General features: G+C 43.9%; 1 long non-coding RNA gene across 2 annotated transcripts; it reads left to right on the forward strand.

Annotated features, from left to right (window-relative positions):
• The first annotated feature begins 14,181 nt into the window (after positions 1-14,181).
• On the forward strand, positions 14,182-18,918 carry LOC136012529 (uncharacterized). Of its 2 annotated transcripts, none has more exons than XR_010611788.1 (4): positions 14,182-14,401; positions 15,393-15,518; positions 17,278-17,571; positions 18,710-18,918. It is a non-coding gene; the product is annotated as an uncharacterized LOC136012529 (long non-coding RNA). The 2 variants fall into 2 exon arrangements; XR_010611787.1 differs by having other exon boundaries at positions 15,393-15,512.
• The last annotated feature ends 2,902 nt before the right edge of the window (positions 18,919-21,820 follow it).

The following is a 21,820-nucleotide window of genomic DNA, read 5'->3' on the forward strand; positions in this document are numbered from 1 at the left end:
AAGACTTTCCTTTAGCCAAATTCATGCTAATGTTCCATGTAATTTTCATCCATGTGCACCTGGAGTGACCTTCATTTCCCAGCAGGAGTGCTAAAAAAGCACTAAAGAGGGGAAGTAGAGGGGATAAAGACATGGGCAGCTGAAGTTAAAGTACTTCACTCGGCCCAAGGTACTGTTCCACCCTGTGTTTGGCCAGGTGTGGTTTAAAATGCATAGAATCATAGAATGGTTAGGGTTGGAAAGGTTGTAAAGGACCTTAAGATCATCTAGTCCCATGGGCAGGGACACCTCACGCTAAATCATGTTGCCCAAGGCTCTGTCCAGCCTGGCCTTGAACACTGCCAGAGATGGAGCGTTTACCACTTCTTTGGACAACCTATTCCAGTGCCTCATCACCCTCACAATTAAGAACTTCTTCCTTATATCTAACTTCCCTTGTTTGAGTTTAAACCTGTTACATGCTGGAGCCTGACCAAGGATAATATTAGGAAGATCTATTCTATGCCAGCGAAGTATTTTAACTCTTCCAGGGGTGACAGATCACTCATACTAGGTTTCTTCCGCAAATCTTCTCAGGAGGACTCTGTTTTTCCATGATTACAGTGGGTGTGTAGAGCTAGCTATCCCTAGACGGAAGTCACCCTTTGCAAACAGGCACTGACGTGTCTCCCATAGTGGAGGGCAGGTGCAGAAACTGAAGTGTGGAGCAAGGATTGTACTGGTGGCACTCACCCAGCCTTCATGCAATTGCACTGTCACTTAAGGCTATGAGGAACTCCTCATGAAACTGACTTCCAAGTATAAAAGACCTTGTCTGCCTTATTTTTCAGTAGAATCCTTGTAGAATTGGTTCATATGGATGCTACACATTTATTCAAGTGATTAGTTCATGTCTAGAGGCATAATGCTACTCTGTGTGCCTCTCTGAGCCCTCAGACAAAATGCTCCTGAAATGCCACTTGTGTCATGGTTGCAAGGCTGAGTGTTCCACAGATCTGCCAGCTGCATGTGGATGCGATAACAAAGAGATTTGCTTCTGAAGCTGGAACCAAACTGCTCAATTAGCCTTTCTTCTTTTGTCTTCCTGTGGTTAGATACCTACTGCTTTGCTCAGCATTGCTAGGAGCTGGGACACTTAAAGCCTGTAGCACACATTTTCAAGTTTTGACAAAATAATTTTTTATGTCAAACCTTATCTGTCAGGGACTTTCCTTAGTGCTAGAGGATGCTGGTTTGTGTGCTGATGTACTCCACAAATATTGCTGTCCTTTTCATTGCTGGTAGCTTTAATATGCATTTTTTTTAATCTTGGTATTTAATAGATCATTGAAAACAAAATCTACCACCATATAAGCAGAAATGTCTAAAGTTTTCAATTTTGAAGATATATTCATGCTTTCCTCAGATATATGTAGCTTACACTCAGTGGAAGACCTATCTGTAGTATCGTTACTATGACAGACCCCCATATCTGTTCTTGCATATTAGTATGACTTTATGAACACTGTCAGATGTGCTGTTGCAAATTCTGAGTTTATAACAGCTGGTCTGAATGCTGTTAGTCTTACAGCATGCTGCCTAATTCACCCTCTGTACAAAAGCCTACTGCATAATTATGGATTTCAACCTTTGGCTGCCTAATAGTTTCCTCTCCTAAACTATCGGCATTTTCTTTGTGGACCGCTTGTGCACTGTAGCTGTTCTAATATTACATTGGAGCCCTTAAACGCTGGTTCCAAGACTAAATGAACAACCTCATCATACATAAACTCTTGGTGAAACTTGACCTTCCTGCAGTAATCCTCCCCTGCACACTGAAAAGTTTACTCAGGCAAGCATTGTTAATTTATTAAGGAAATATAACATTTTATATTATTTAATATCCTATTTTAGAGCTCTGAATCAGGTGTTTCTCTGCAAACAATGTCATCCTGCATTATTTTCTTCTAATGTTTAGGATTTTAATCACAAAATTTCTTCTCTCATTAACTGTCATCAAATTGTAATGGGCTCAGGCTTTTTAAAGGCTTAACAGTAATGATAATTGTGGTGAATACAGTCCATCTTCATGTACATTTTTAATGCCAGCAGAATAGATTCCTTTGTGATAACAGAAATTATTATAATGCTAGCTGAATATGAATGTATTTTGTCTATATTATATGTGCTAATACATTCCTAAAATTAAATTGCAAGCATTTCAGTCTTGAAAAAATTTTAAAAGATTGAAATGTACTAGAAAATACAGTATCTCTTATGCATTACAGCACACCAAAAATGCTGAGGCAGTCATACTGCTCAATAAACTGAATTTACTAGCCTTACGGAAAAGCACTAACAGAGTTTAATAGAAACTGGTAACTTTTTTACATGCTTTTGAACCTTTCTATATGATGTAGCAAAGAATGAATACTTGTGGGAGGATGGCTCATAGTTACAGATAGGATGGGACGGTGCTTGGAGTTTTACTCAGCAAAGCATTTAAGCTTGCTCTTGTACTGGAGCGTGAGTTATCCCACTGAGGTTGAACGGGAGTTGCAGATGCGTGCATTTCCTATTGACTGTCAGGAAAGAGGGTTATGATTCGCGGTGGAGATGCACTACTACTTCCTACACAGCAAAACAGAGAGAATAAAATACTCTGTGATGGGTTTCATGTGAAAAATTGGGATTTTGGGAGTTGTAGATTTTCTGCTATCCCATTCTGTGTCCTTTAATTTTCAAGCAGTCTGAAGTTAGGCTGGTCCCCTTTTCTCACATCAGCCACTGAGGGAGCAATCCAGACTTAGTAGTTCTGTGACTGCAGTGATTGCTCTTCATCTGCATCTTGTAGTTGCAGAATAATTTAGGTTGGCCTGGTCCAACCTCTGGCTCCAGTCAGGGCCAGCTTCTAAGCCAGATCAGATTGCTGGGGGCCCTGAAGAATCAATTTGAAACAAAAAGTCAAGATGACAGCATAGTTAATTGACAGTAGGTGGTGCAAAGGGAAATTCTTTGCTGGCACTCACTCTCAGACAACTGCAAAGTTGCACAAGGGCTGAAAATGATGGATCTAACAGTTTTCCAGTTACTGAAGTGGGTTACTAAAGCCTAAGCTTCCTAGGCTACCACAGTTTATTTCAAAGGAAGGCTTTTCTTTCTAAGGAAAACTTGCAGTTCTGTCTGAATGCAGTGTTTGACAGAAGGCTTTTTGCCCAAATTAATTGCTAGAAAAATGTACTTCAGCAAAGGCTGCCTCTCTCTGAGAAAATTGAATCCCCTGTTGAAATCACTCTATGTGTGTGTATGTGAATATTTGATCTAACACTCCCTCTGCAGCTTCTCTGGTCACACTCCTGCCTCTCCTAAAGGTGTGTTAAAACAATGGCTGAATATAGAAATGTATATATTGACGATGAAGAGCGGAGGAAAAGTCTAACCCTGCCTGCTCAGCTGTTTCTCTGGCCTCTCTCAGCTTACAGTTCATCCCACATGCATAACAGCAAAAGACTTGAATGGCACTATATGAAGTGCCCATACCTCCTGAAGTTTTGCCTTGGCTGGGGAAGCTGTTGTCTGCCTTTTGAAGGAGCTTCTCAGCTGCTTGGAGCCATTTGAGGTGTACAATGGGACCATGGCAGGAGGCCCACTGAGGATATGAAAGCAAACACTTGTTGTAAATGCCACATCGTGGGACATGTTGCTCACATCTGCTTCAAGAGGTCAGTGATGCAAGCTCATTGGTGCGAGGAACAGGCCTACTTGCTTAATTATAGGACTCAGTGCTGGAGGCAGGAGAGGGGAGAGAATACATTTCAACGCAGGATAAATACTAGACAAGCCCATATCTGCATAAGTATTTATGCACAGGTGTTTTCTTTCTCCAGGGCTGACCCAGTGTAGAAGTCTGCCTTCACAATCTTCTATAGAGGCTCTATTGACAAACTGGCTAAAATGCAGGTTTAGCAATATTATAGTGCACAGTACACTGTTTACTTATGAAAAAAAAAGTTAACTCTTTCTGCAGCTTCTTTTGGAGAGCCACAGCCCTGTGGGAAGGAAGGGGGGCTGGAAACACCAGTCTGGCTCAATGGGACAGCAAGGGGGAGGGTGGGGCAGCTCTGGAGCCAGGGGAAGTATTTCTGAAGTGGCCATCACAAAGGAAATAATGTCTCCCTAATTCCATGAATGCTTTTACTTACTGTTTCTCTTCCTGATCTGATCAGCTGTGTCTAGTGGAGTTCAGCAGGTGCTTAAGTGCTTTCCTGAATCACAGCAGTAGAGGGGCTGATCCAATGCCCATTCAAGTTAACAGAAAGGTCTAAACTCAGACCTGATGATGCCCAAGTGGAGATGATTAGTAGAATACTGCTCTGAAGCATGCAGTGTTTTGGCTTGTATCCTCACTCATAATGCTGAAAATGTTATTCCCAGTAGGATAAAAAGGTAAACCCAAGACTTCTTCCTGTTTTTTAGGTGCTCAGTTTGCATCAGTTACCAATAAGGATCATGCATTCTGATAGAAATTTTTCAGAACGTTTTTTTAAAGATTTTTCTAAAGAACACAAACCGCTTTGTTTTTATCTGGCAGCAAACCCTGTGTGCAGAAGCCAAAAATAATTGTATTGCCTCCTCCTGGCTTCCCTTTTGAAACAAAAAGCAGAAGCCACTTGTCTGTTATTTCTCAGAAGTCAGTGGGAAAAGTTTTCAGGATGAGGAGCACAGTATGCAGCAGCACACTGCTGCTCGCAGCTAACGAATGGCAGGATTCCTGCTTTGCAGTTTTGGGTTTGGGAGAAATTGCTTTCAGAAGTGCCTTGGGTCCATAGTAGTAAACACAGCATAAATAGCAAGATCTCATAACCTTTAAATTTGTCCAACCTGCAACAAGTAGTGTAGATAATGGCTAGGATTATATGTGAAGCAAGTGCATCTCTCAGAGATTAACATTTTTAATTATTTTTTAGAGCAAAGTTTACTCAGTTCTGCTTCCTAGCTAGCACATTTACGCTAAATACTCTGAGAAAACAGAAGCCTCTATCAGAGCTTTTCTAAGATACCAAATATTTGCAGTGTTTGTAAATACACTTACTGTGTGAGTATATATGTATGGAATGTGTGTGGCTGAATGGAGACAGCTGTTAAATAGTAGCCAGTGCATTGGGTACGTCAGCAAGAAAGCGCATTCCTGATTTCCTCACTGGCAAATAGGAAAGTCCGTCAATTAGCCAGTATATTGGAGAAGTGCAAACATACCCTCATAAACATAAGCTGCTGCTAATAACTAAGCTGCCTTCAGAGGCAGGTTTTCAAACATTCAAAATCCATAATGAAAATAGTATTCCTGCTCCTAGCCCTCCCCCTACCCTTTTCCACTGTTCCCTCTGCAAAGGGAGCTACCTTCATGTTTTATTTATTTGTCAAAGAGCTTTGCTGTAATGGGTCCTTTAAGTCCCCTAGATGCTGACATCTCTGCATCACTTTAAAAAGCATGGAAAAATGATAGTGTCCTCTTGGTACTGCTGCTCAGCATGAAATTCCTGTCACTGCGTTGGTTGTTGCAGCCCTCCTCTGAGCCTGGGGATAGTGGCTGGCAGGAGACTTCCTCTCTTAACATAATTTTTAATCTTGTTTCAATGCAGAAGCATGCAGAAAAGGAGCCCCATTGGTACCTGCATGGGGAGGACAGCCCGGCTCAAACTCCAGGCTAGCCCAGCTGCTGCCACCACAAACTTCTCTAGAACTGTTGGACAAAAGGGAGTTTTCCAAAAAAAGTTGTTTCTACTGAAGCCTCTCGGCTGTCTCATGGTTGGTGGGAACTGCTGTGCCTCCACTTCAGGTCTTCTCTCTTTCTCATTAGCATTAACTTCCAGTTGTGCTTATCAGTGCTGGTGAGAAGTTGGCACAGGCAGTGTCATCTAACAGGGAAGCCTCTACCCAGCTCGTTTCCAGTGTGCTAAATAACAGCACTCTACGACAGGCAGCAGGGGTAGGGCGGCTAATTTACCTTTATTAGGAGGAAGCTTTTCTCCATCATACCAGGCCGTCCTTCAGTAGTAATTAAGCAAAAATATTTCTTATTTTTCCTCCGTTAAAGGAGTAGCTTTGACTCTGCAGTCAGGCCTTCAGAATAGGTTTTATGTATGGAGCCCAGGTATTTTCAGTAACCCTCAGAGACCTTGCTCAGTTACACTGGTGTGCCTATTGGTTTCTTGCAGCAATGCACGCGGTGTTATTTTTTTCCTTCTTCTTTTTTTTAATTCTCTGAGCAGCCCCAGATCCTCCCATACCAATAAATGTGAGTTATACATCCATCTAGGATTGGGAGAATATCAAAAGTGCCTGCTTCCTTATTTGTTGTACCTGGCTATGGTCCAGGCTGCTGATTAATTTTGATGATTCAGAATCTTTGGCAATAGAGTACTGAAAATGTGAAAAAATAGACAATAAAATATATTGAAAGCAACTTTAAATGACAGGTAGAATTCAGTGGAAATAATCTACCCATCGAGGGAGATTAATGTCATTTTTACACAACACTTCACTTCTGCATTCTAGATAGGAAAGTAACCACTTATTCTCACAATTAATCGTACCTATATATATGAATATTCTTTGCATCTTATAATTTCTGCTCTATACTCTCATTGGGTGCATGTTTCTCTTCCCTTTTAATTATTTTCTGTGGTCCTTCAAAATGCCCTTTTACCTTTGGGTATCTCCAGCTTGCTAGTGCCTCTCTTTCACAGGTGACCATTCCCCTTCTTCAGTTCTTTCTTTTGGATTGTGGAATATACTTATTTCTGGAAGCATTTCTTGGTTAGGCAGGGTTATTCTCTTTGACAGGGATGGGGAAGAAATGGTGCTTTTCCCTCACAGCTGCGGTTTTTTCACCTGGCCTTTAAGTGAGGGGCATCGTCGCTAACAGAAGAGGAATTGGAGATGACTCCTTCCTGGTCTGGCAAGGATGTAAGGCATGGGTGATGGTGTCGTGTCTTCACTTGCTCCTTAAGACTATATGCATGACCAGAAGAAAAGCAGATTATCTCCTTCCTAATTGGTGGGTTGTGGTAAAGAAACTTCTCACACCTACACCTGTTTTCGGTGTTTCCTCCAGCTGGTTAAAGTGGCCGAGGAGAGCTGAGGACTAGCAGGGAGAATAAACAGTAGGTGAATTTTGCTGTGGAGATCACTGAAAAACTCTAGCACTGTTGGCAGCAAGCATTTTTGTCAGAAAATGATTGAAGAATTTCCTGTTCTTTTCCCTCAGAGATGTGGAAAAAGGACAATGGAAGTGTTTCAGACTTGCCATAATGCAAACATAATGACCCTCAATATAACGGTATAGGTAAGATTACACCTGAAATGGATCTCATGTAGGTCCTGGTAGTAATCTTGGTGTTACTGGGGAAATGTACATCATCAGTATGAACTGAGCTTGTTGCCTCAAAATTGAAAACCAGGAGTTTCAGGTGAGGGACAAAATGATTTTGCCCTTTACTCGGTTGCTTGTTTAGAAATACTGGGAGGCTTTTATGTGACTGGGGCAAGAAGCAACAGAGTGAGCGCTGTCCTGCCCTGGTACCTGGCATCCTGCCTGTCAGCTGTGACACCATGCTCTTCTGCAAGTGCACAGGGAAAACATCTCTCACCCTGACTCACCAGTGTTCTCAAGTGAAGTAGTAAATCTCAAAGAAGAGCTCTGCACTGCTTATACACCACTTTGTAGTGAAATAGGTTCCTCCTTTTCATTTAAGTTTCTGCTCCTTTTCATTTAAGTTTCTGCTTTTAGCTTTAGCAGAAACTGGACCTCCTTTTGCGTTTTCTCCTCCAACTGCCTCTTGTCTCATGAATTTTGACTCACATTTGCCTCGCTTCCCTTTCCTGCATTTTCCCTTCCCTCACCTTTATATTGTGTTTTTTCCTAATTTTCTTGTCTCTTTCTTTTGCTATATATGTTACAAAATGCATTTGTTGATTGGTGTACTTTGACATGTTACTGAGACTTGTGCTGGGGCTTTCCTCGGCTTAGCACTCTTCTGCTCCTTTCTTTTATCCCTCCTTTTATTTGCTCCTTCTGTTCTCAGCAACATTCACGCTATCCTCTTGACATGCTTTTTCCTTTTTTCTTCCTTTTAGTCTCCCCAGGTCCCTTTGTCCTTCCAACTACAGCTCTTTTTCTTCCAGTTTCCTTTACTGGAAACTTCACATTAATATCTCAGAGCCTCCTGTAATATTTCATTTCCAGGAGAATTTGAAGGTGCTGTCATGTCTGAGGATTTACTGCAGGTCTGAATAGTTTCAAAGGGCAGTATTGCTTGATGGTAGCCAAAGCATCAAACCCTTCATTGCGCTATACAGTCTGGGTAGACAAGGAGGTGAGCATGACCACCACCTCCATGTCTCAGTCATGAAGCTTGAGCCTGGATTTCCAAAAGCCCCTGGAGAAGGTTTTTAGCTCAAACCCAGCCAGAGACATGCACTAGAACTTGGTAGAGCTGATAGTGTGAGAACATATCAGGTGTCGATTCCTCATTTGTCTCTGAGTGAAATGTGTGGGGCAAGCAGCCGTACTGCTGTGACAGGTCACTGCATGGCCTGCTGCCATTTCACCTGGCTTCCAGAGCCTCAGCTGAGTGGCAGGTGCATCCAAATTATTAAATACCTTGGTCAGGCACTGCGTGTGCTCTGCAGAGGAGGCTTGAGCCAGGCCCATCCTGCTCCCTGCGTAGTTGCTGCACCGAGGAGGATGAGGGAGCTGCCTTTTAACTCCTCCCCGTGTGAGCAGCCTATAATATGTGCTCTCACGTGGTGGCCTCATTCGGAGGGTCAGGAGGAGCTTGTACAGGTGCTGCTGTGCTTGCCAACGGATTTTGCACAAGCAGAGCTCTGCCTGTGTGGGGAGCCTGAGAGGTGATGAGAGCCGAGCACTGCCATCCGCTGTAGTCTTTCATTAAATACCCGCTTGCCCGCCGAGGTGTGGGGGATTCCTCCCTGGTCCTTACAGGGATGCCGGGGAAGCAAGGGCAGAGAGGGCAGCCTGCTGCTGAGAGATGCTTCTGGCTGAAGGCATTTGGGAAAGGTGGGAAGAGCATGGTTTTAGGGTGAGAGTTGTGTTCAGCTGACTGAAGGTACAGGCGGCTGCTGGAGGGTTTGTGTGAGTGTGTGTTGGGCTTGGGGCAAGCTGCCACGCTCCCTGCGCCCTGCAGGCACCCTCCTTTGCCGAGCTGTCGTAGCTGGCAAGCTCTGCTTGGTGTTTGCAGCTGCTGTCTTTGATTTCTCTCTGCTGAGGTCCTGTCAAGCAGAGGGGTTTAAATTGAATGAGGGCTAGGGGAGGCAAGAGGAAGCTGTGATGGGGATGGAGACGCTAACCCAGCACGGACCTTTACTCCCCTCCAGCTGCTTTCCCACCTCCTCCCACCGCTATCACTGTCCCCGTTTGAAGGGCAGCTGCTTCCCCTACCAGCGCTGCCCCTCTCCGTCCTTCCTCCTCCCCCCCGTGCACTGATGGGGGCTTTGTTTGGGGAAGAGGAGCGCTCACAGCCGCGGTGTGTGGTGCCTGACCCGGTGGACGGGTTTCCTCAGGCTCTTCCAATGAAAAACTGATGAGAAAAGGCTTCCTTGGAGGCTTCCCTTCCCGCTGCCCTCAGCGGGTGGGTGGGCGGGCAGGCAGGCAGGCAGGCGGCTTGTCTCCCTTCCTGCCTCTGACGCCCTCTGAGCACTGTCTTCTGCGCTGCCTCTTTCCCTAATCTCCAAATTTCTTGCTTTCAGACCTCCTTGCTCCCTCTCTGGCGTCCTTCCGTCAAATATGCTTCTGTCAGAAATCCTTCTGATAGCTTGTTCTGATTATCTTAATGAACGATTAGGGAGTGAATCCATCAATGTAATTCTTGTGCTCTTTCTCCTTGTCTTGGAGCAGCATGAGCTATACGTCCACCCTGCGACAAACGGGGCCAATGCTCTGAAGCGTGCTTTGGGTTTCCATGGGATGGGGAAATATTCAAAGGTGTGGAAAAAGCTTCTATGCTTCTGGCTTTAAGACTGTTTAATCTCTTAGAGGAGGTTATTAAAGCTGGATGGGGAAGAGCGTAAAGTAATATATGAAAACCAACCCAAAACCCAAGGCTGAGGGCTATTTTGGTCTCCTGTAGGAGAAAAGGCAAACAGGGGCATTAAAATTGAAAACATGTCTGAACTTCCAGCTGGTATAGGGAGCTTACTGGACAATTCAGTCCATCCCCAGAAAGGAAACAGGGATGTAAGCTCCATCTCCATCACAGCTCTGCTTCACTGAGGCATCAAAACTACCTGTGATGCTAGTGTGCATTGTACAAATGTTTAAAATAGGGTAATGCAGACTCTGCTGATACCCATTAAGGTTCTGGCTGGGCTTCTTTCCAGTGAGGCTGGAAAGGATGCCACCTTGCACAAAAGGCATAAAACAAATATTTGTATGCAGAGTCTTGGATGATATTTGGATTTAAGCATTCATTACAACTGAAATTGCTTGAAGTCAGTGGGTGAGCTGGGAGGGAAAGACAGATAAGGCTACTGTGAATGGGGCCATATAGAGACGCTTTGCTCCCAGCAGATTGTGAAAATCCCGGTAATGTTTTGTCTTTATGTGTTTCTCACCTTCTGTCTTACCTCTTTAACTTTCTGAAGGAGCAGGGAAATAATTGAACGCTGTGCTGACTTTCTAAGTTGTAGTAAATAGACATAAAAACCACTGTTTCAGGGTAGTAAAGTCGATTTCTTGCCACTCTTGGAGCTATTCACATAGGCTGGAATATAGGAATATTCACATATAGAATAGGGATATTCACATATTCAGAAGGTTGAAGCAGACAGCACCATGGATCCTCCGCCTTGCTGCCCTGGCTCCCCCTTTCCATTTTGAAGATTAAGATCCTGGGGGGTCAGGAGGACTACACTTACCACCCCAAGGCAATCTGGCTCCATTCAAACCCCATGGCAGCAGAAGCCTGCTCAGGTTTCCAGGCAGATTCACTGTTTCATCATTTGCAGTTTAATAATAGGCACCTGGTACCTGTCACTGCCACCTACAAGGTACTATATTTAGATCAATCAGTATGGTGATCCCTATGTTTGTGCCAGTGGGCCACACTAGAAATAGCACTAAAATAACACAGTACATAAAGCAGCACTTACATTAACAAAAATAGAGAATTTTATTCAGTTACAATAATTACTCAGATTAGAACCTCTTTGCATTTTATGTTTTTATGCTGAATTAAATTTATTCTGTGCCACCTTCACGCCATTTTTCAGTCTTTTTTTTTTTTTTTTTTTTTTTCCCATAGATACCACCTGTGGAAAATACTGTAGGCAGTACAGCAAGAGGGAAATTTGTGTATCTGAAATTGAAACAAACGAGAGCAGTTTGTATCTGAAAAGGAGTAGAAGTTGCTTTCTGGGAGGGTGTGAGAACCCTGAATTCACAGAATTCAGATATTCCTGCTAAATGATGAATAGTGGAGGAACTCTTTGAAGAAACGAGAACATATCCTTTGTAGATTCTCAAACCTATCAAGAACTCAGAGGAAGGTGGAGTTTGCAACACAGGCCTCTGATTTTCTTTCTTCTTTCCCCCCCCAGAATGCAAGGAGAATGCAATGTATTAGCTGACATGTCATTCATATTTGTGCCATTTTTTACAACCAGGAGTATAGGAGTTACGCAATTAATTAAAAATCATTACTGGAATCTGTGGCGGACTGCATCCAGAAAAGACATAAATCACAAACCATGTAGGCCTTAGTGAGCTAGGTAAACAGAAACAAACAAAAACCCCAGCACCTCATAAAAGTTTTTTAAAGTGTCAGTATTTTAGAAAGAGTCTGTTTGAAAAGACCTGTTAAAAATATTTTTCAGCAAATCTGCAATGTGCGTAACGGCTCATTTGTTACACTGGATTGTAAAAATATCAAAAGATTGCTTTTCAGTGTTCAATTTCTTAATTTTTGAATGGGAAATTTCACTTCCCAGTTGAAAGCCATTCCAAACTTGACTGAAATGGTCCATGGGAAAAGTTCTCAAAAAATTCACAGCATTCATGTCTTCACAGACTGTTTTGCTGTGTTCTGCTCTTTATTTTCCAGTAGAGCAAGTTAATGGTGAAAAGCTCTCACAGTAAGGTATAACAGAGCAGCTTCCTGCTCAAAATCTTCCATAACCCATCATGGCAGCCACGATTTTTGGGGTAGTTTTCAACAAAGGTTCCTCATATTCTTTGCATACTTAATGAATTTCTTGCTTGTCTTCAGAAGGTTTGATTCCACTGGGCATTCCTGGGTAAGCTGCAGAGTAATCCCAGATCATGCTGTTTTGTGCTTGGAGAAGACGAAGACACACTTTTTGGTTTCTAGGGTATGTGGAGTTGTTTCTCTCCTTCATTCTCTTGTCAATGAGTGAGTACTTGCTCCCCAGGTGGAAAGGGTAGTCACCTTACTCTGCGCTTGAATCAGCAAGAAATTGGATCAGTTTCTGTGGGCGTTTTCAACACTTGCTTACAAAGGGAAAGGAAGGAAATCTTCCATGTGTTTCCATGGAAAACACACTGTGTCTTCTCCTGCTCATCCTCCCAAACCTCTCACAGAGCAACCTCCATGTGACCATGGTAGCATGTGAAGTAAACCACCTTTTTTCCCCTTGGTTCCACTCCTCAGGTGAAGAGGCAGAGACCTAAGTGCACCTCCACACCTGGCATGCTTCTCCCCCTCAAATGGACATCTTTGCTTCTCCTCAGCCCTCTGGCAGCTTCCTCTTGTTCTTCAAGCATTGGCCTCTTCCCCCTTCAGCTGCATTGGTCCCTCAAGGCAAGTCCCTGCTGGGAGCTCAAGGACAGCTCTTCTAGGGTCTCTGACCCTTTTCTCCTGGTTGCCCCACATCTCCTAACAAGGACCCTCTTTATTGTCAAGCCTGGTGCCTCTGCGCATGGGTAGAGGAGTATAGCTGCCCAAGGCAAACATCTGATACACACTTCTGGGCAAGGTCACGGGTAATAGAATGTTTGCAAGGCTAATGTGACCTCAGAGCACTTTAAGAGGCCGTATTCTTTCCTTCCATGCCAAAGGAAGAACTATTGCAGGCAATTTGGCAGGAACTAGATGGCAATTAATCGAGCAACAATTTCAGCCATTGTAAGACTTGATTGTGAGGGTATTTATGGCAAAGTGAGTGATGCCTCTTGGGCTGCAGGTAAATGTGATTCCTGGTGCTGGGGTCAGGCTGACCAAAGAGGAGTCAATAATAACAGAGCATTCTGGTAGAGAAATAGGCTTTGTAAGAATGAGTAACAGCAATATACATAATATTATATGTAATATTATGCATATCTGTTGGTGTTTCTTGATTTTTTGATAAGAAACAGTCCAGTTCAAGCCTTGACAGACAGAAGCTAAGTGGTGTTGATGTCAGCTGCTAATGTTGCTAAAGGCTGCTCAGGCTGGAAATGTCTGACACTTCCCCTTCTGTGCCTTGGTCACTGCATCTGGAAGTGTCTATTAATGTGGGTGGTATGAAGAGTAATACTTCTGGGAAGGACCAAGGAAGGGAGCATCCCCTTTTGCTGTGCCGGGCATCCCTGTACCTCAGGGCTCTTTTGCAGTCTTGCTTTTCAGGTAGGGCTGGGCTCTCCATGGCCACTTGCTGGGACAAAGGCCCCCAAACATGGAAAAGCGGGCTGCAGTGTTTGAGCAGGGCAAGTTGCTGTGCCTCTCCTCCTTGGTGGCGTGGGATTTGCTCAGCTGTCAGTGCTTGTGCCTCTCCACTCATGTTGCAGACCCGGGAGAGGGGAAACAGACGCACCACAGCAGACGATGAACATTATGCATTATCCTCATTGTGTTGGGAGGGCTCAGCAGTTCAAGTGCTGTGAGGGAGTAATTGAAGCACTAAACACAAAGAGCTAACTTGTCATGGCACTTGGGTGAGGAACGAAAAAAATAAACTGGAGAAGGGAGTTCAGATGTGTGGGAGAACGGCAGTGGCTGAAATTTCAGCCTGCTTGAGAAATGGGTTCTCGTATTACTGTCTCAGCTAGAGGTTTTGTGGGGGTGTGGCAGCCAACTTTCGAGCTTGACGAGGTTGACAGAAGCACAAAAGGGCGTTTTCCTCGTTCCTGCCGCGACATCTGTGGGGAGGGAGTGTGGGAGGTTTTGCTCCCATGGGACATGGGAAGTTTCCTGCTGCCTCCAGGGACATCTTTACTTCTCAGAGGTCCCTCCCTCAGCATGCAAGGGTAGAGGCTGTTCTCAGTGTAGCCTCCTAAACTCTGGGATTCATGATTTTGGGGTCAAACCCACTTTTCTCCAGACCTTTCTCTGGCGATGGGAGTTCGCAGGGCACTATAGTGCCTGGCACTTCGCTTAGCTTTCCTGCTGGTGGAATACACAAAGTGGTAAGTTATTCATCTTTCAAATGTGATCTAAATCCTAAATCCTTGCTAATCCTTGTATCCATAGCACAAAACCATACAAATGACAAGATATGCGGAGCTTCAGCTCATTAGGAAGAGGCAATTATGTAGCCAACTGCAGCACTGGGCAGTGGCGGGTAAAACTCAGATGTTTAATTTGGTGTGGAAAAAAAATGAGGTTCAGAACTTGTATTGCCTAATTCCCAAATTTATAAGCATGCCAGCTATATCAGGGTACTGCTAGAATGAATGACTTCTGGTTTTAGCCAGAATATACAGTGTGTGTTAGTATAGCCCTCACATTTCCAGTCCTGGGTGGTTTTCAAGTGGGAAAAGGGAGACTTTTAAGATAAGCTGTAAAAATCATAGCAGGAAGGTGAGGAAATTGTATGATCTCTTCTGGCTTCATAAAACAGCCAGTGCCAGATGGATCTGGGCTATGGGTATAATCTAATTCCCATACTCCTGTTTCCTTCTACGGAATTTCTCCAGATCACAAAATATTTCCATAAGGCAAATGGCTGTACAGCATTAGGTGGGAAAGATTAAGCACAGTAGAAAAGCAAAGAAAAGGTTGATATATTCAAAGTATATTTCATGAGCTCAGAAGGCTTTCCTTATCCCTTCACTTTGTGTAACTGATGGATGCAGCCTATCTGGAAAATGGACATGCTTACGCTGCTATATAGAGTGGCTTTTGAGTGAGCCCTAAAAGATTTTAACTTATCCATCAATTGACTATATTGTCATTGTACATAAGACTACTCAGTATAGAGCATCTGTTACTGGGGCTCCTATTGAAACATTGCCCTTGTTGTGCAATACTATTTAACTTTGTCTCTTTGAAATGAAATGTGAAATGTTTTTTATCTTGCACGAAAAGAGATTTACTCTCAGCCTTCTGAAACACAGGTAGATGAATCTGGAAACATTTCCTTCAGTTCTCACCAGTAAGGCTTCATTTCTCCTTCAGCTCCGGTGGAAAGTAACACGGTCTGGTGCCATACAAAGACTGAAATGCATGTGACCTTCCCCCAGGCACTTCCCATTTTTGTGGCTTGGACAAGCACGCTTGAGGACTACATGGGAAAAGGTCGAGGTTTGGATTTTTTTCCTTTTTTCCTTTCTTTTTTTCCCTTTCCTTTCTCCCCGGCCCAAAATACAGGTTATTAAAAACTCCCAGCTCCCTCAGATTAGGAGCCAGGGCTTTGGGAAACCCACCCCGAGGCTGGATTCCTCCACTCCCCCTCCCGTAGGGGTGCCCGGTCCGGAACCGGCGCCTCCGCTTCCCAGAGCAATCCCGGCCGCCGCCGCTGGGTGCCAGTGCAGCCCGCGCCTGCCTCTCCCTTCCTCTGCAGCTTCTGACTCGCATTTCCCCCCTGCTCATGCTTCTTTTCCTCACTTTCGTTCTCCTCCCTTCCGTCCATTTAAGTGCCAGGACAGCCAGTGCTGCCGGCCCACCCGTGCAGCTCCTGCCAGCCTCTGCGGTGGAGGCTGCGGGCTGTCCGGCCGGCACTGCCTGAGCGGGTTAAAGCGGAGGCGAGGCAGAACAAGCGGTACAAACAGTGGAGGCACTGAGCTATAGAGCTTCCTCTAGTGAACGGTTTGGCAGTCTCCGAATCTGGCTCTTCGCTGTGTCTTTGACCTGGAAATCGCGGGGAGGGAAGTGGGGCTGGCAGCAAGAAGGGAAGACACTGCTCCTGCGGACCTCAGCGGAGCGGCTGCTCTTTTCCACATCGGGGTGTTTTTCCCACCCTTGCAAAGCACGGTCAGTGCTGACAGGCTGTGTTCGCCGGCTGGATGCCAGAGGGAAAGATGGTTGCTCTGCAATTCGCATGACTTGTCCCTTCCTGCAGAGTTCCTGGGACTGGAAACAGCAAAGAGTGGGGATGTGGTTAAAGGGGATTGCTCCGATCACTAGAAAAAGAGTTAAGTTTTCAAAGGAACCCGGAGCTGTGACTATGGGAGCATGCTGCTACCCTTCCATAGAGCTGAGTGTTTGTGACTGATTTAGTGCAACACTTTTGATTTCAGCAGAGGGAAGAATGAGAAGCACCTTGTTCTGAAAACCAGCTCCCCTTAGGTGGTTTCCAGCTGGACAGTTCAGAAATCAGTTGTATGTATCAAAAAGCAAAATTAGACTGGGAAACAGTAGATCAGGATTCCTAAAGCGTTTGTGAATCTGTGAGGATAAATTTGTTCCTTCTATAGCACTTTTTAACCAGCAGCTTCACAGCTGCTGCTGCACTAGTGTCTTCAACTGCAAGATAAAAGTAAATGAGCTCTTCTCAAATAGCACAGAGAACTCATAGCAGAATAGGAAAATGAAGGCACAACCCCCAAGTTCTCCATGCCACTGGCTACAGAGAGAAATGCATAAAAATAACTGTTAGCACAGCTATATCAAGATATTTAGCCTAGATTCTAATGCTAGGTGGTCTGAAAGTTATTGTCTCTGGCTAGCGCTATGATAACCGTGAAGCTAGGGATCATGAAGTTGCTGTTCAAAAGCACCTCCACACTCCTGGGAAATTTTCCTCCAACAGATAATATGTTTACTTACTTATTTATTTTATATTTTTGTTACGAAATTGCACAGTCTGAACAGAGGATAGTTCTCAGTGCAAAGTTGTGTTTCTTCTGCAGACTGAAAGCTCGAAGCCTGCCATCACTAAAATGGCTGTAAACATATCCTAATAATGCTAAGGAACCATAGATGGGCATCAGGAGGAGCCTAGGCTTTAAAAAGAAGCCTGTCATTAGGGCATCATTTCTCCAGGAGCTGTCACGAGTACTGTGTCTTTTGAATGGTTCCTGTATAGAAAAGTAAAAACCGTATAATTATTTTGTATTCCCAGAGAGCCAAAAGGAGGCAGTCCACCCCAGGCTGCCTTCAAAAGCAAAGATCCTGCGATCAGCAGCAACAGCGAAGTGGGAGATGAAGGAAGACGTAAAGGAGGAAGCAGAGAGCTGTGAATGATGGACACTAGTTGGGTGTGGATTTAAAAAACGCCTGTGGGAATGCCAGTTGGTGGTGCCTGTATGACAGAAGCAGATGAAATTGGGCATGTGCCTGACAGCGTGAAGTCATCACCTCCATCTCATGGACATCCTACTCTAAAGGATGAAGGCAAGAGGTGGAAGGCGAATGGGTAAGCAGCAGAAAATGAAGTTTGGGCACAGCTCCCCAGGCTGGTGATCTTTCCATGAGGCTACAGGGGAGGAAGAAAACTCTTGTACACCTGGTCTGTTGAGCCTTGAGTTTCAGCCCTCTCTGGAGTAAACAAACAAAATTCTATCACCTTGATCTGTTGGAGTCCTTTAAATTTCCCTTGCCTCTCCTCAAAGTGAAAGCCTTCGTGCATAAAGCAATGTTCTCTCTACCTGTGTTTTCCCCTGCAGAGCCCAAGCCTCTTTTCAGCTCTCCCTTTTCTTGCCCAGCATGTCTCCAGTGTGTCAGCACACAATATCCTTTTCCAGGAAACACCACACGCACTCTGTGTTTAAAAGCATCATGTTCTTTCCAGTTAGCATCCAAATAATGGTAATTCTAATTTCCTGCCTAATTCTATTTCCTTTGCTGGCCCTGCTGATTATGAAGACATTTGTGTGTAAATACAGGCATTCTTCTCCCTTTGTCATTCTGATTCCTTTAGCAATGCTGCGATCTAGCGCTCATGACATCACAATTCATCACTGGTGACTGCATTACAGATGCAGCAGGCACCAGGCAGCCTTTAAATCAGGTGGTGGTAGCGGCAGGCACCTGATAATGAAGCAGAAAGCAGAGGCTTTTGTGTGTAGACAAGGCGGTGGCTGCTAATCTGTGACACTGGGAACGTAAAAGCTGTGGGGTGCCTAAAATGTAACACAAAGCAAAGTTTGCCTAAGCAATTGGAGAATGTGGTGGAAGGTGACCTTGGTTGTCCTAAACAAGCAGCCTAGTTCCTGAGATAGTGCCTCGAAGAATCTGATCTGCATTTCCATTTTGAACTCTCAGATGTGAATTCATATTGCAAATACTAAGCACGGTTTCCCCATAATGAGTGTTTTCCAGTTGTGCATCACATCCTACTAGTGCCTGAGTATTTCTATTCCCTTTTCCACTCTCTTTTTTCGGTTTTCCTGAATTGATATATTGTCATTTTTTCCCCAAACCCCATATCATAGGTGTGCCTGAGTAGTTGCAATGAAGGGAAATAATGCTTTCAGGTAGAAGGGGAAATAGGTGTGGGGAGACCCCATGTACATCACTGTGATAATAGCGGCAGTTTTGGTTTATACTTGCAGGTCATCATGATTGAAGGTGGTCAGGCATCACCTCTCTGAATACTTGCCTGGTGGAGGTGACTGGAAGCAAGGTGGGTGCTGACTAGGTGTAAAGACCTGGTGGTTTGCAGCAGTGCCAGGCTACTTGCTGGACAGGGGCTATGAAAGGTGTGTGGGACGCGGCTGTCACTCTCACAGCCACACTTACTCATCACCAGTATTGTTTTTCACATGGTGTGGACTTTAGGTTTTATTTTTTCAGTCTGGGTAGGTGAAGCAGGGCTGGGAATGAGCCATCAGTTTAGCTGTGCTCCAGCAGCATGGTGAAAGGGTACATGGCTCATAGGCGGTTCTGTGTTGGAGCCTGACCCCAGTCACACATTTTGGCTTGAGGAATAGATATATCTGCAAAAAGAGATTGATTTTTCTCTATTATTTGTATTGAAGTAAACCTCACAACCCACTAAAGTCAGTGCTGTTGCATCAGTGTAAAAATGGAAAAAAAAACTCAAAACCCCAAACCAAAAGCAAAAAAACCCACCACAAAATTGCAAGAAGAAGGTAGGAATGGTTTTGGTATTTATTTTTCTGGAAGCTAAATATCTTTTGCAGTCTTTGAAAATGCTAATAGTTCTGTTCACATGCATTAAACCCAGTAGCATTCAGTGCCTTTTAGGAGAGGTTAGAGTTAAAATCAAAACTTTTGTTTTTAATTGCAATTTGTAGTAAACCAGCCTGCAGGCTGTGCAAAGAGGGAATGGCTGAAAATCTGTCTTTTCTGGTGACTGTTTTTAAGTCACGTAGTGCTGTGGTCCTTATTTAGTGCACCAGAATGTGATTGTTTCTTAAAATAGCACAGAGGGGACAGACAAACAGTCAGAATAAGGGTGTTAGTACATTGTCAGTTTTCCAACAGAGATGTGATATTAGCTATATCTGTGAATATGAAAAAATACATTATCGCCTAGTGCCTCTTAAAACTAGCCAATTTATTTATGTTCTTCATGGGTTAGATGTCTGTTGCCAGGATTTATGGCAAACATCTGAACTAAAGGTAGTTGTAGGTTCAGCAACAAAAGTGATAAAGAAGCTGTGGAGGGCAATGAAAATTGATGGGGAGAGAGAGTGATGAACAGCAAAAGTGCCATTATGGTCAAGTGGCGGGGTAGAAGGTGGAAGAGGAAGAGCAATGGGCTATTTGCAGTAATTTGGGTACCTTCAAACCGCCTTGTTCTGCTGCCTCCAAACATCTCGTTACTTTATTTAGTGTTGCACTTCTTAGTAATGTCACTGCAGTTCAGTAAAACACCTTAATCTTCTATGCTCTTGCGCTTTTGTTTGTGAGATGGGATTTGTATCTTTTTTTCTCACTCTTCCCAAGAATAAAATGAAAACATCTGCAATGCAAACAAAGCAGGAGTGTAACTCCTAGAGCAAAGAGCTAAAAATTAATGCTGGCTTTTAACGAAAAAAAATGCTCTTTAGTGAACAAGGCAAATGTGCAAAAAATACCTTGTTTTTGTGAACAAGGAGGGAAACTATTTTTGGAGGGTAGGTGGATTGCTCAATGGATGTTATGTTTTTCACTGGGAGCAAAGCTCACACGGGAGGACTTGCAGGTTATTATTTTAACACTAGAAGGGTGCAGGTGAATTGGTTGCTTGTGCAGTTTGTAAAGAAAAAAAAAAAGGCAGTAAATGTTGTGACCCCTTTACATACACAGTGCTTTTACTTGTGGCTGCCTCTGATGATAATGCGGTTACTTGTGGAGGCAGCTGGTCTTTGTCAGGCATAATGTAATCAAAATCCAGCCACTAGTGAAAATGGAAGAAAAGGGTAAGATAAAAATTTAGTGGCTTCTCTTATCACTGGTGAAGTTCTGATGACTTAAAATGTCAGAAAGAGTGGATGCAACATTTAGGGAGAGTTTTTAAGAACTTTCCCCCTCTTTGTAGTTTATGTGACCTAGTGCTGTCTAGTGCTGGTAGCTGTAATAAAAATGCGAACTGTGTTCTGATTTCTTTACCCGAATTAAAACACGGAGACAAAGTGAAAATATGTGATGCTGAAAAGCAAACTAGAGAAACTTCAGAACAGTGAAAACTTCAGGCTGAAGAAATGCTATTAGATTTGGGAAATTCTGCTAGCTGAAATTCTGTTAAGCTCAGAGCCCTGGGTAATGCCCCAAGAAAAGTCTCCTTTTTGCTCGGTTCATGTTTTATTTGTTTTAAAAATTGCCAGAGAGGTAGGAGGTGGACAGATGCATTCTGTCAGACATAGCGGGAGTGGGTTATGAAGCTTATGTGAGTGCTCCTTGCCTGCTTCATCATAAAGTCAGCCAGCAAGTTGAAGTCTCCTCCAACAAGGATTTAAATTAAATTGACTGCCTTTGCATTGGGTCGACCAGGAGCATTCATGTAATCAATTAATGTGGCTCAGCTTTGGGGATGGCAATTTCCAGTTGAGACAGTAATGAACAGATGGGGCTCATAGCTTATTAAATTGCTACCTCTGTGGCATCTGTGCCATGGACTAAAATGCAGGTGGGGTCATGTTTTGCATAAATGTATTGCATGACCTTGGGAGAGTCCTCCAGTTTCTTTCTGCCTCAGTTTCCCTTCCTCACGAAAGCATGAACTCTTTAGCACCTATTTTAGGAAGACAGTTCTCTTCCCAGTGGTTCAGACCTACATTTGGAGTTGCTGACAGTAAAATAATGTTGGCTAGATGAGCTCTTTTAACAACGCTTTCATGCTGATGTAAATAAAGCCCTAGTTTAGATGCAGCTATATGGGAAAAAAAAATAGTGCAGTGGTATGCTGGTTATCTACTTAATTTTAGGAAAGTTGTGCTTTTCCCATGGAAATGAGGGAGTGGTATTGCTTGCCAGAAGTGAACGTCAAGCTTTGAAATGACCAGAAAAGACATGGATAGATGAGTGCCTTGCTAAACCTGAGGCAACAGATACTGCTGAGAGGATGGGTGTATTAGCCAGAGTTTGGCTCTGCAGCCATTCAGCTGGCAGAGTGGGTGGCTGGCAGAGTGCGCTCATATGTATGCCATGTATTGTGGGAAGATATATCTCGGGTCTCAGCTAGAAGGGTTTGCCCATATAATCACACTCGAAAGCCT

This window comes from Lathamus discolor, chromosome 4 (genome assembly GCF_037157495.1).
Source record: "Lathamus discolor isolate bLatDis1 chromosome 4, bLatDis1.hap1, whole genome shotgun sequence".
Classification (NCBI taxonomy): Eukaryota; Metazoa; Chordata; class Aves; order Psittaciformes; family Psittacidae; genus Lathamus; species Lathamus discolor.